Consider the following 9,919-nt stretch of genomic DNA (forward strand, 5'->3'; position numbering starts at 1 on the left):
GTGGTTATACAAATGGTAATCAATACGCCAAAAAAAAAAAAAAAACCTTGTTACCACACTATTACTACTATAAAAACATGGTTAATTTTCGTAAGGGATTTATTTTTATTATTTATGCATTTCGCGTTTTATGCGATATACCTGTACGTGCTGTTACCACCACAGTGTTGAGAAGTAGCTAGTTACTAACTAAATAACTAAATTACAATTTTATTACATACCAAATACGTTTACACTTTAGTTTAAGGTGTCCTTGTTACAGTGTAATTATACATTTAAGTAATATTAATTAACTACATGTACTTACTATATGGTTAGGGTTTGGTTTACGGTTACCTGCATGTAATTGTGCATAATTAATTGTTATTATAATAGTAAATACATGCATTACGTGTTACAAGGACACCTTAAAATAAAGTGTTACCCAAAATAAATGTAATTGTAATCAGTTACAGTTATTGAGAAAAATTGCTAAGAGTTACTTATGGAAATGTTGACGATTACAAACAGGGTAACATCTGATTGTTATTTTTATTTTTTATTTTTTTTACACCCACATACAGATTTAATTTATTTCTTTCATAAATTGCAGTGACTGCTCTAAAATATGAGACACCAGTGTTTCAGGACACATGATTATTCGATAGCTGTTTTATTTCTTATTTGGATGGTTTATGTATATGCTTTATTTTTTAAGATGACCTGTTTTTCCCAAGCCTGTTAGATGCCAGTGTTTCCTGCCATATAGCTGTGCAAAGATTTGATTTCAAAAACTGTTTTATAGCTACTAAACTAAATCTGCATTTAACCTCAGAATGATCTCAAAGTAAGTCTGGTTTTGTGGTGGCTGTGCTTTAAAATTCAACGATTATAATCTTAATTCAAGTGATGAAGGATTTCGAAAATGACAGTAATCAGTGTTGAATACTACTGTAAGGTGGTACATGTTTACAATTATTAATAGTTGAAAGCATTAGAAATTTAAAAAAGTAATCAAAAAGTAAAGTTTGCCCTTGCACAAACTAAGGCTGATGATACATGGGGCAAAATTGCTCAGATCAGATCAGATTTTAAAGTGTTATCATCAGCATAACGTTTTAAAAGTTCTTATATTTATAGCAGAAAGTCTTAATAAAGTCATGGTATTAATTATTGCATGCGCTGCAGAAAAACAAGTATTTTAGTTTTTCATTAAATCAAGATCCTTGAGATGCAAAATGAACATATGCAGTCTTGTGTTTAGAGAAATTGAACAAAAAAAATTTTTTTATTTGTTTTTGTGAGTTTATGCTTAACACAAGAACCAATATCTGTCAATGGAGAATGAATTTTTTTTTTCTTTGAATGAAGTTGATTTCTCTGAGCCCATTGGCAGATATTTGTTTTTTTTTAATCACAAACTTTCAATTTTGAAAAAAAAAAAAAAATTTCAATTTCTATTTTTTTTTTTCAAGTAAATGTATCTTTATTTAGTCTAGCTATTGGATAAACACTTTTTTTCACAGTATATATTCTAGTATTTGGTAGCAACGCTATTAGCATTAAGCTGTTGTTTTTATGATGTTAATTAAATGGAGATCTGTTGGAAATTACATTTTCAAACTTTTAAGCACTGCTAATACAACTCATTGTTTCCCCCCTAAACATTTAGACATTAAATAACCGGAACATTAGGGAACATCCTGTGTTTGTTGGTCTAATTCCAGTCTGTGTGAAAATTAATAATGCAATCAGCGGATTGAAGCTATTTGTCTTCCTACCGTGTTGTGGGGTGGGTGGTCATGGTTGTGTTCATTTTAATTTGTTATATAATAGTTTATCTGATATGTTTAATGGGAAATGTGGCTTTGTTGCTTTACAGAAAGTAATTTCCAATTACTTCTGTGCATCCTGTCTGCATCGGCCAATTTATCACAGAGGAGTGGTAACTGAGGTATTATAGTGTGTTCTTCATGCTGTAGCATATGGTGATGATACTTCAGAAAAACACACTTCACGTGGTGTAGAAAATTACAGCTGAGTGCTCATGAGTCACGTGCAAAAGTGGAGCAGAACTGTGACGCTTTATTGCATTGGTTAGTTTAGAGTCATGACCTGATTGATTCTTTCCTTTGGTGAACAGATATGTGTATTTACCCTCATGCTTTCTGTGTTTATTTTGGCCTTTGCAGATACCCTAATACTGCATGTCAAATAAAGCAAGAAGAAAAATACAACAAGCAGGAGAGGAGATCTTAGCATGTGAAAACTGTGTTATAGTTTAGATTCTGTTTATAATCATTTTTCTCAAAAAATGTCATAAAGTGTCAGCCGGAAGGATGTTTTAGAAGGGCCTCAGAGCACACACTTAAAGGTTAATGCGTTCACTTGAACTCGCGACCGCTTCAAGTGGCTTAAAATAATACAAAATGTGTAGGTTGAGGTGTTTTAGCAGTCCTCAGCTCTGCTGGAGCTTTAGTCTGGCTTTGTTCAGAGTCTCCAGGCAACAACAGCAAACATCAGAGGAACACAGTGAACCGAGGTGAGCTGCGTATTTCAAAGTATTCCTAATAAGAAATTACACTACCTGTTAAAAAACTGACTATTGCATGAAGACTTAAAAAAAAAAAAAAAAACTTTTGTGTCTAAACATTTTAATTGAGGATGAGTGAAATGCATTTGGAATGCATTATGCTTTTCATTTTTTCTTTACAGAGGTTATGGAGACCTCGGATGAGCAGGTGAATGAAGCTCAGCCGACACAGTCTGTGCATCAGCAGAAAGCGCTGTGTGAGACGCCGAGCACCCGCAGGACTTCCACTAGAGGCAGTCTTCGCTTCGGGAGCCTCAGCCATCATTCCTTCTTCTCCAGACACAATCCTCATCCTCACAGAGTCAGACACATGCAGGGTGAGCCGCTTCAGATACACAGACCTGCGTCTGCATGCATGTTCAAAAACACGCTCATGCTTGCGTTTGTCATTTTAAGGAAGCATTTCTATTACAAAGTATTCAGAAATCTGCTCTGGTCAAGATCAGACACTTCTTTTAATTACAATAACTTGATTATTTACACAATGACAAGAAATTAATAGGTTGAAGAGCTAGTTAGTTACCGTAATTTTTTTTCAGTGGGGACTGATCATGCATGAGGATGGGCAACTTCAAAATTTTGTAGTGTATTATTAAATAAAAATATATATGAATATGTATTTACATCAAACTATAGCCACATAGAAAGAAACAGTGCATTTGAATATAATATATAATATATATATTATTCAGGTTTCACATTTGTGTGTGTTTTTTAAAAAAAATAAATTTGTCAGCACTTTCAGATATGTAAGAAAAATGCATAAAATCAGACATTATTAAATTCTGTCTTCATATTGAAGCTCTTGTGTGTTTAATAGTTTTAAAAAATATCTATTTTAGGTGTTTTTCATTTAAGGTGATTTTTGGTGTCACAATTATATATCAACTCAAATATATATCAACAACCTATATATCAAAAAAAAAAAAAAAAAAGTAATTTATTTTGCTGCCTGTAAAATATCTCAACATTCATGAATCAAGATGTATTTAATTAAGAAGCTAAATTATTTTAAGGTATTAAGTTTTGTTTTCTGGATGAATGAATGAATGAATGAATGAATGAAGATGTATTTAAAACAAGCTGGTTTTTGACTCCTTTGGCAGACATTTTTTTTCTTATTTTAAGCATAAAACTCACTTTTAATATATTTTAAAATATATTTTATATATAGATAAAATACTGAGAAAAAACTCACTCTTTTTGTGGTGTATAGATATACAGTATAATTTCTTTCATTTTAAGAACACCAGAAAAGAAGAAGAAAAAACTTTAGCATTTAATGCATGTGTGCATTATGCAAAATATGATAATTGTCAATCCCAGCATATTTTCTTCATTAGATGGAGCAGTTGTATCTTAATGTCAAATGCTAGATGTTGTCGTATCACTGCATTAGTGACAGAAAGTGTTGACACGAGTGATAACGGTATATTTTGTGATTAAAAGCATGCAGTAGGTAAATGCCTGCAAGATTAATATTCAGAACAAAACATTTATTTTTCATCCTTTATCCTGTTGTCACAGCACTGGAGACTCACTGCACAGTAAAATATGCCTGTAGCAGCAGGACTCCTGACATAGAAAGCGTTTGTGAAGTTTTAGGCTCTATTAGCATAATAAAGGCACCTGAATCTATCAAAAGCCCCGTAGCCCTTCACGAGGAAAGCGCCAGCATGTTAATTTGTTCATCGAATGACTTTAATGAAGAGTTGCTGCATAAACACACAGTTTGTCCTCGCAAACAAATGTGATTGATTTACATACTTCCAACAGCTGACTGTGAGAAAGTGTGAATAAGCAGGTCTGTGTTTGAAATCCCACACAGGTCTGCCCACAAGTTACTAATTTAGATCGTATTCAATGACGATGGAGTGAAATCAAGCACGAACAGGCCTCGGTCTCCTTGGATATTCATGCGGCGCTCTGATAGCGTGTGAAGAGGTGTTGCTTTGGGCAACAGATGATTTATTTGCGATCGACAGCTGCGTCTCATCTCAGCATCTCAGACCTCGCAGATTCTCATCACCGATGGTTTCTCTGATGACTTTCCAGCTACCATTGATTATTTTGCGTTTCTTTAGCAGCTGTTCATAACTTTGCTTTACTGTAATCATGTGAAGTGGATGGGCCACAGCAGGAGTCGAGTGCGGTTTAATGCAGTTTTTGATCAGGCAGTGCATGGAGTCCCCTGCTGAATCCTGGGAGACTTGAAAGTCTGATCACATTTCCAGCACAGATTTCTAATGGTCTCCTCTTTCCGCAGGGTTGAATGGTTAGCCGGTTTGTACGGTAAATGATGACTGGTATGGCTTCACTCCGCTCTGCCCGCATCCACTCATTAAAAGTCAAGTGTCTGGGAGCTGTTCGTCTGCGTTTCTCACACCTGAGATCGGCTCGGATCGCTCTGGACCACGAGCAGGTACAGATAACGAACACTAACACAGAGATAGTTCACACAAAAATGATGTTTATTCACCCTGGCCAAACCCATATGGCTTTATTTCTTCAGGCAACACAAAAAGAGATGCAAGACTAGCTCAGAAAATCACTTTCGTGTCATTTTATGTGCTGAACTTAAATTTAGGTTATTGATTGAAAATCTTTAATAGTTTGAGTTTTTAATGTTTCAGTTTTGGGGGTGGGAACACAATATTTGATACATCAAACAGAATGACAACATTTTTACTTTTTACAACAGAGAGAGAAAAATATGCATGCAAATCTATTTTTTTCCTACTTCTATTTTTGTTTGTGTATATGCATATAATTTTTAATCCTGTAAAAAGTATAAAAAAAACCTCAGTTTGACTTTTAAAAAGTTTGAGAAAATATGCACATATAGAAAAACAAAATAAACAGAAAGTAATAAGTAAGAAATGGATGTGTATGTTTGTGGAGGTATAGTTATATATGCGCATAATGAATGTTTCAATGTTCTGAATGTTTTATAGAGAATCACCAATGCGGGGTTTATTCTTTGTTTGACTTTGAATATAAAACTGTGATAGAAGAAAGTATTTCAGCATAAAAAAATATATACATCACATTCAGTATCATGAGAAACATAAATTCTGCCAGGTGTGTCCAAACCAAAGTGCTTTTAAAGAAGGTCAGTCACTTGAATAAAGAACAGGCCAAAATACCCAAAACAGCTTGTTGAGATTTTAAGGCTTTAGAATTAATGAATTATATATATATATATATATAATATATATATATATATATATATATACACACACACACACACACACATACACATATATTTATTTATATATGTTTTAACAATGTTGCACAAGTTTCTAGCATGAATTGTAACATTGTAATTTTTTTTTTTGGTCAAGTTACAATGTTATAATTCATGCTGGAAACTTTTTTTTAATGTTCAGTTACTAAATGGTTACTATATATATAACATTTGTTGATCATCACTGTGTTTGAGATGTGTGTGTTCAAGTTTAGGTGCATCTCAATAATACACTGGCTTCTAGTTTTAGGAGGCAAATATTACAATGCCCATATCATGTATTAGGCGTTGAAAATCAAACATGAAGATGGAAGATTGTAGTTACTTGCATTGCTAAATGCTAATCTTCAATTACAATAAATAAATAAATTCAAAGGCAGATAAAAGGTATTTAAGTAGTCAGAAACAGTAAATTTAGCTGCAGAGAATGATAATTTTTTTTTTAAATCAAGAGAAATAGGTTGCATTATTATTATTATATTATTATTATATTTATATATTAGTTAGGTGAACCTTTGTAAAGTCAGAAAACTTTTTTTTTTCTTGCTTTTTTAACTTTTTTTTTTTATACTTTTTTACTTCTTACTATTTAGAATATGTTTATTTAAAAAACTCCAGAAAATGATCCTCCAATATATATATATATATATATATATAGGTGTTTATTTTTTCCCTTTTCAATATTCTCACTTCTGTTTCTTCTTCTTGTGCTCCTTCATCTCTCAGCACTGATTTCTGAAAGCTGGTGTGAGGAACTGAAGGATTTGGCCACTAAAGTCAGTCTTTCAGCGGCGGCTGAGACCCAGCTGGATAAGAGAGAGGTGCGTGACCTTTTACTTGCTGTAGGCATCACAAATGATGCATGAATAATGTTAAGAACCGCATGAACAGGAAGCAGAGAAAGCAGCGTTTCTGAAAGGATAGAGTGACTATCAGCTGAGATGATAGAAACTTCTCATCTTAAGAGTGAAGCACTCGGCTGTACCGCAGTAAAGCCCAGCGCTCTTTATGATTCATCCACACACAAAGCTTTAGAGCTTCACTTACACACCTAACATCAAACATTTGTTTTTAAGCCCCTCCCGCATTGCAAAACGCTTTGAGCACAATCTGCTGAAAACAGACGGCAAATCAGATCCATTCCTTCAGTGTACAGTAACACAGTCAGATATTAACCAGGTTTTGGTGTAAAATGCAAAATAATTATTTTTAATATGTTGGACTTTATACATTTTGCATTCTAGGCCAAGATCTTGTGCACTTTTTTTATTTACTTCCCAAATGACTTGAAATCTTATCAGACCATTCAAAAAAATAAAAAAAATAAATAAAATAAAAAATAAAGTTGCCTATTGATTTCAGTTGTGTTTGAAACATCAGATTTCACGAAATGACTGTGTAGAAGGTCATGGGTGTGATTACTAGTGAATGCATGGACTGATAAAGAATGCATTTAATGCAATGCAATGCACCTATTGATTTCAGTTGTGTTTTTTGTTTGTTTATTTTTATGCACTGATTTTATATACACATTTTTAATTCTGTGATATTGATTTGAATATGATAAACTGTATTAAAACAAAGCAAGCAGAAATTAGGCCTACTGCACTCGGAAACGGAAATCATAATCAAATCAGCCAAGACATTTAATAAAAATTAAAGGCGTGATTTTACTGATTTTGTTTTAGAGATGAGATTCTAATATCCACCTTTTTTAAAGGCCTATGACACATCATGTGAATTATGGGAGTAAGTTTTGTTAAACTGTAAACAATTAGCAAAAGCTTTTCTCTATGAATGCAATAATAAGCATTTTCAAAAACTGGGTACAATGAGCTGACATTGTTACTTCAACCATCAAACGTTAAAAGGAAATTTAAAAGTGTAAACGCATTAACAAATTACTGCAGCAGACCATGAATAACCCTAAAAAGCTCAATTATTTCTGCAGAAGTATTATTATGGACATTTTAAATTAACCTCTTCATATTATGTTCATTAACTGGAACGCTATGTTATCATTTTTCAAAATTTCTGTCATTTTAACAGATAACAAATATAAAACATTCCACATTCCAGTAAACACACACTGTCCAAAAATTCCGAAACATTTACAGTAAAAAAAAACAGCAGCTGTGGTTGCTAGAATTTTACCGTAAAAATATGGTAGCTACATTTGAGGTATTACGGTTTTAATTTACAGTTTAATTTACAGTTTACAGTTAATACTGTAATTTCATTAACTGATATGTTAATATACCAACCTATTGAAGTACTGAAATCTTTTTTACCATCTTTGTAATACATGGAAAACCACCAAAAACAGGTAGTGATGAGAAAGTCACATGATGAGTCAAAGCCTATCATAAGCAGCTTGTTCTGCTTATATAGCATATATATAGCATGTTCTATCTATTAACATATATATTAACATATATAGAAGGTGCACAGCATCATTCACACAAACACTAAACACCATCATGGTAACACACATGAAAATTTAATTATGCAATAAATATTAATTTAACAAACATTAGATGTAACATACAAACCCTAATGTACAAAACTGATAGGTAAAAAAAAAAACTAAGACAAAACCGTTATTTCAAAAAAAATAAAAAAAAAAAAAAAAAAAAAAAACATCAAATTTGAAATGTAATGCAGGGAATTCTGGAAAATGTCCAATTTACAGTTATTTACTGTAAATTATATGTTCTTTTTTTTTACTTCCAAAAACTGTATACTACTGTAAAATTACATGTAATGTCCGATACAGTTATTTTCACCGTATAAAGTAGGGGAATTTATTGTTATCCATTTAATAGGTTTTTACTGTAGCATTTTTACAGTTTTTTACCATTAATTTATTTTTAGTCATTTTTACAGTGCAGCTAATGGGGTTTTAGAAGTAAAAAGAGGAGACCTTTACATTTAAAGCGTTTGGGAAGTATAAATGAGATATCATTTGTGCATTCTAGTTTATTATCCGTGGGATATGTTGTAAATTAAATCAGGAAAGCAGAGCACAGATGCACAGTATATGCTGTCTTTTTAGTAGAGAGCGCAATGTAAAGAAAAAATGAAAACAATGAGGAAAATAATGGAATAGTGAAAAAAAAGCTCTTCCATAGTTATTATTTTGTTATACTACATCATTCTCCTTTCATCTGAGAATAGAAACATGAAGGAAAATTGTTTAGCTCATTTCAGTAAACAGAGAGATAAGCATTATTAAGCACATCTTTATGATTTGAAATGATTTGTTTTTTGTCTTTTTGAGCAGAACTTCCCCAAAGAGGCAAGTGCCTCCCATAATTTTTAGGCTCGTTTTGAAAAAAAAGGTGGATTGGTTCACATGCATCATGTGTAACATTTTGAACTGGATTAATGGACATATTATATTAGATGATGCAGAATGAATCATGCATACGTTATTGGAGAATACAGCCAGTCAGCCAATCTTTGTAAACTCAAAGAAACTGACAGATGAGGAAGTTCCTCGCAGGAAGACGCAGTATTCGGCGCAGTCCGGCCGGATCATCCCTGCCTCGTCCTGGGGAGGGATGAAGCGCAGGAGCAGGACTTCACACAAACGAGCCCAGCGATGGCAGACACAAACCCTGGAGGGAGTGGAGCTCAAGGTAAAGACCTCAGCAATGACATTCTCACGCCACAGTTTGATAGTGAATGTGAGCTCCAGTGTTTAGTTAGTATGCAGTAGAAAGGAAATCTCGCTTTTTAATTACAATTGCTGCTCACATTTTTGGTAAAAGCATCATCTGATTTTTACGATGTGGTGTTCAGGTCACGACATACATGCAAAATACTAAAATAGCATTAATTCACCTCTTGCAAAGTGTTTCAGAACAAATTAAGTGCATCATACTGAATGAATTTAAATAAAACACAAGCAGAAATACACAGCCGGTCCAAAGTTTTGAATAAGGTTTTTTTTTTATTAGACTTTTTTTTTTTTTTTTGAAAGAAACTTTTTTTTTTTTTTTTTGAATTTTTCTGCTCACCAAAGACTGAATTATTTGATTAAAAATACAAGAAAAAAAGCACTATTTTGTGAATATTAAATTATGTATTATGTGATA

At 32.7% G+C, this 9,919-nt stretch overlaps 1 pseudogene; it reads left to right on the plus strand.

The window, feature by feature from the left end:
* Window positions 1-1,492: 1,492 nt before the first annotated feature.
* On the plus strand, window positions 1,493-7,238 carry LOC122139069 (annotated as a pseudogene).
* The last annotated feature ends 2,681 nt before the right edge of the window (window positions 7,239-9,919 follow it).

This window comes from Cyprinus carpio, chromosome B12 (assembly GCF_018340385.1).
Source record: "Cyprinus carpio isolate SPL01 chromosome B12, ASM1834038v1, whole genome shotgun sequence".
NCBI lineage: Eukaryota > Metazoa > Chordata > Actinopteri > Cypriniformes > Cyprinidae > Cyprinus > Cyprinus carpio.